The sequence below is a fragment of the Propithecus coquereli genome, unplaced genomic scaffold (assembly GCF_000956105.1).
Source record: "Propithecus coquereli isolate 6110/MARCELLA unplaced genomic scaffold, Pcoq_1.0 Scaffold342, whole genome shotgun sequence".
NCBI classification, from domain to species: Eukaryota; Metazoa; Chordata; class Mammalia; order Primates; family Indriidae; genus Propithecus; species Propithecus coquereli.
In genome coordinates, this window is record NW_012149086.1 from 1,065,831 (window position 1) to 1,071,568 (window position 5,738).

Below are 5,738 nucleotides of genomic sequence, written 5' to 3' on the forward strand. Positions count from 1 at the left end.
AATACCATCCATTTAGTCCTTCCCTAAAGAACTGTGGGTCCTGGGAATTTAACCATGTCAATGCAGTCTTTTTTACATTATTAACTGAAGAAAAATGGGTGCCCTGTAAAGATTTTTGAAAATTAGGAAACAAAAAGAAGTCAGAAGGAGCCAACAGGACTGTAAGGTGGACGCCTAATGATTTCCTATTGAAACTCTCACAAAATTGCCCCTGTTTGATCAGAGGAATAAACAGGACCATTGTCGTGGTGGAGAAGCACTCTCTGGTGAAGCTTTCCCGGCATTTTTCTGCTAAAGCTTTGAATAACTATCTCAAAACACTTTCGTAATATTCGAAGCAGATATTACCGTTATTTGGCTCTCTGGAAAGTCAACAAGAAAAATGCTTTTGTTGGGCGACTTCCACCTCCTGGTAGCCATTGCTTTGATTATGCTTTGTTGTACTGATAAAACCATGTTTCATCTCCTGTTACAATTGTTTGAAGAAATGCTTCAGAATCTTGATCCCGCTTGTTTAAAATTTCCATGGAAATCTCTGCTCTTGTCTGCAAGTGATTTGGGTGCAAAGGTTTTGGCACCCATTGATTGGAAAGTTTGCTCCATTTTAATTTCAGTCAGAATTGTGTAAGCTGAATCAATTGATATAGATGTCTATGGTGTTTGTTTTTGCTGTTAATTGTCAGTCCTATTCAATTAGGACACAAACAAGATTAATTTTTTCCTCAAAAATTGATATAGGTAGTTTGCCACTGTAGGCATCATCTTCAACATTGCCTAATCCCTTTTTAAAACAAGTTTCATTTATAAGCTGCTGCTTTCTTTGGGGCATTGTTCCCATAAACTTGTCATAAAGCATCAATGATTTCACCATTTTCCCACTTAAGTTCACCATAAATTTGATGTTTGTTCTTGTTTCAATTTTTAGCAAAATTAATGTTGCTCTGATAGGGGTTCTTATCAAACTAATGTTTTATCTTTCTTAGTGCCTCAAATTAGATCCTGTCAGATACACTGTAACAAATTAGTACAAATTTATTTTGGTGCAAAGAAGTTTGAAATCCATGCATAGTTTTTTTCATAACATACATTTTCCATGAACTTGTTGAAGGTCCCTCATATATGTACACACACGTATATAAACAGTCATTTTACCTATGTAACTTCTAATGGAAGAGCTAAAATACTTCTGAAATAAAGTTTGTACAAATGTCATAGCAGTCCTGGCATCATAAAATTGAAGGTAGGTGCCACTGTTTCACTTTGACCTAGGTTCAGAAGGAAAGGCTTCCCTGCATTGAGTCACTGTCATTATTTGTGATGACTTTAGTGCTTCTGATTGTTTTAATGAGGAGGAAATTGTTATGTACAAAACACTAAAAGAAAAAAAAAACAAAGCTTTGAAAAACACAGGGTTAAGTTACCTGACATAACCTACAGTTCATCAATAAACAAGTGTTACTTCAATATATTAACCATTAACTTGCAGTTGGTTGCAATTTTCTAAGACTTATATATAAAGAGGAATCTCAGGCTGTCTGCAACCACATTTAATAACCACATTTAGCAATAACATTTAACAACCAAAGCAGATTAACCTATCTCATATTATTTTTATATTGTCAACAAAAATATTTACTTGGTCCTCTTCATGATTTTCCTGGAACTAAAACAAATAACTGGACATAAGGTAAGCTCTTTTGTAATTTTTTAAATTTTTAATATTTATGGATATATAATTAATAGTTGCACATATTATGGGGTACATGTGATATTTTGATACAAATATAAAACATGTAAGGATCAAATTTGGGTAATTGGGATATTCAGTGCCTCAAACATTTATCATTGCTTTGTGTTGGGAACATTCCAAATTTACTATTCTAATTATTTTGAAATATACAATAAATTATTGTTAACTATAGTCACCCTATTGTGCTGCAGAGCACTAGATCTTATTCCTTTTCTCTAACCGTATTTTTGTACCCACTAACCAACCCCTCTTTATCCCCCTCCCACTGCCCTCCTCAGCCTCTGGTAACCACCATTCTATTAACTACTTCCATGAGATCAACTGTTTAAGCTTTCACATATGAATGAGAATATGCCACATTTGTCTTTTTGTGCTTGACTTATTTCGCTTAAAATAATGTTCTCCAGTTCCATCCATGTTGTTGCAAATAACAGAATTCCAGTCTTTTTTATGGCTGAATAATATTCTATTATGTATACATGCCACATTTTCTATATCTATTTATCTATTGATGGACACATAGGATGATTCCATATCCTGGCTACTGTGAATAAGTGTCATCAATAAACATGGAAATACAGATATTTCTTCAACATACTGATTTCATTTCCTTTGGAGTTATACCAATTAGTGAGATTGCTGGATCAAATGATAGTTCTATTTTTGCTTTTTGGAGGAAACTCCATACTGTTCTCCATAGTGGCTTTACTAATTTACATTCCTGTCAGTAGTGTACAAGCTCTCCCCTTTCTCTGCATCCTTGCCAGCATTTATTACTTTCTGTCTTTTTGATAATAGCCATTTTAACTGCAGTGAGATGATGTTTCATTGTGGTTTTGTGGTTTTTATTTGTATTTGCCTGATGGTTAGTGACACTGAACATTTTTTCATATACCTGTTGGCCATCTGCATGTCATCTGAGAAATGTCTATTCAGATGTTTTGCCCATTTTAATTGGAATATTATTATTGTTTTACTATTGAGTTGAGTTCCTTATATATTCTGGTTATTAATTCCTTTTCAGTTGAATAATTTGCATTTTCTCCCATTCTGTAGATTGTCTCTTCACTTTGTTGATTGTTTCCCTTGCTGTGGTGAAGCATTTTAACTTGATGTGATCCCATTTGTCCATTCTGCTTTGTTTGCTTGTGCTTTTGAGGTCTTACCAAAGAAATCTTTACCCAGATAAATGTCCTGAAGAATTTCCCCAATGTTTCTTTCTAGTAATTTGTTAGATTCAGGTCTTGGATTTAAATATTTAATCCATTTTTTAAAAGCATTTTGGATTGCTAGGATTAAAGGTGTGAGCCACCGCGTCCGGCCTGAACAACAGCTTCTGGCCCATGGTACTGGCACAAGAACAGAGACATAGAACAGTGGAACAGAACTGAGAACCCAGATATAAAACCATCCTCATATAGCCATCTAATCTTTGACAAAGTAGACAAAAACATACACTGGGGAAAAGAATCCTTATTCAATAAATGGTGCTGGGAAAATTGGATAGCCACATGCAGAAGACTGAAACAGGATCCGCACCCCTCACCTCTCACAAAAATCAATTCACAATGGATAACAGACTTAAACCTGAGGCATGAACCTAGAAGAATTCTAGAAGAAAATGTGGGAAAAACTCTTATAGACATTGGCCTAGGCAAAGAATTTATGAAGAAGACCCCAAGGGCAATCACAGCAACAACAAAAATAAAGAAATGAGACCTGATCAATTTAAAAAGCTTCTGTATGGCCCAGGAAACTATCACTAGAGGTAATAGACAGCCTACAGAATTGGAGAAAAAAAAAATATATATATATAATAGATATAAAATTCATTTTGAATTCTTGGAAATAATCATCTAAAAAGCTTATTTAGAACTCTTTCTGTTGAGAGTTGTTTTCCTAACATTCAGTGAGTGACACAAACACGTGGTTATTAAGCATCCTGTCCCAGGTAAGCAGCTCTACTGAAAGAAAGGAACCAAGCATGTAGGAAAGCACATGTGAGTTATATAGAGAATCTTCCAGATAACATTCATCTCAGAAGATGATATAGTTTATTTGCCTGAAGTCAGGTGTTTTGTAATCCTTTGAAAATGAAAAACACTGTAATCAGTAAAGGCAGAGTAAAAGGGCCAAGTGCATTAGTGTCTTTATAGTAACAGCATTGTGCAGTGTGTGTGTGTGTGAGTGCTATAGTAGCAAAGAGAAAAAACAATCTATCTAGAACCAAATAAATATCATAGCAAGTATTGTTGAAACACTCTTGTAACTTTAAAGACCAAATTTTGATCAGTGGCACTAATAAATAGATGGTACATTAGATGGTGTGAGGTGCCACTCAGATGCCCCCTTCAGGACTAAGTCAATCATTCCGTCTGCTTTTAGGAGTATTACCTGATGGCAGCTTACAGCAGAAACTCTCCCAAGGAATTGTCCTCAGCCATAGAGAAATGTTTTACCTAAGATCATAGCCAGGGAATCTAATGACTGATCTATGCAGGGGTTAAAAAAAAAACCCAGCCCACTTGCATCTTTTAGGACAACACTAAATAGCCATCCCAGCTCCTCAGCTGCCCGAGAGTGATAAGGCTTCTTTTGTGACTTCACTGCAGTTTAACTTCTGCCTCTGCCCCTTGGGGCTACCCTCATTTTACCACAGGTGCTGATTCTGAGAGTAGTCCTCAGTCAATCTCCTGCCAGCAAAACAATCTCAAAATCAATTTCCAGGATATGTAACCTAAGACATGTAGATTAAGCCTGACTATAGCCACCAATGTTAGGATACGTCTGGTGAACTGGTGCACATGGATCAACAAAAATCTATGTGGATGCGGAACTGAGGCTCTAAAAAATAACTCAGCCTCAGGGAAGACATGACCAGATAATCAGTTTGATCTCATAACAACTTCATAGTAGTCAGGGGAGAGCGGCAATTCTAAGTACTCTGTGGTATTATTCACTCTCCCATCTCTTCACCTGAAACCGGAAATATGGCAGAAGTGCAACAACCAGTTAGACATAGCCATACCTCATGGATACACCAATACACAACAGAGTAAGGAAGAACAAAGTAGGGGGAATGTTAATACATCATGGCCAATATATGGTAGAACACCAAACATTCCCATGAGAACATATGACACACTCCCTTGGGATTCCAAGAAATTCTGAAGAATTAAGGATTCATAAGAGGAGGAAATGTTTTCTTTAACAGATTGGCTCCAAAGCCAGAAAGTAACCAGGTTAGAATGGACTGGCTGGGACTAGAGGAGACTATATAAGCAAGAGAACAATTTGGTTGCATGGACAAAGAATAAGGATCTGAGCCAAGATAAAAATGATCCTTTAATCTTCCCTGGATTGAGAGCCTTCTTGCCATCTTGATATCCTTTTGAGGATTAACATAATTTCACAGTTTACCATATAATACTAGCTCAACCTGCATATTCTCATATTCTCTCTCTCTCCCCCTCCCCCCTCATCTCATAGCCAATTTATTGATACTGCACATGCAGTTCTCTACTGAATGGACTAAGGAGACAAGATAGCAGAGTGGTTAAGAGTATGAACTCTGAAGCCAAACTGACTGGGTTTGAATCTCAGCTCTGCTATTTGCTAGTAGTTCTTATTGAAAATGGTTGTTTTGTGGACAAAATGACTCAAAACCATCAAGTAGTCAGAATTGTGAACTTACATAGTAAGTGTAGGAAAGGCTTGCTCCCCAGTTATGGGGAGTGTGGTCAGCAGCCTCTGGCTGGCAACCCTTTCAGGGTCAACCTGAGCTGCTAGGAGCTGCCTTGTCTAAGGATCATTCTCTTCTTAGAGGAGGCTGTGTCCAGTGACTGAGTCAGGCAGGTGTGTAAAGGCCCTGCCATTTCAGCCAGAGTAGGACACTCTGATGGACGTTACTCACTCCAGAGGCCCCAGCTGGTTTTGCCAAGGCTTTATCAGACCTGCATCACAGATCAGCTTTTCCCTCTGTCCAGTC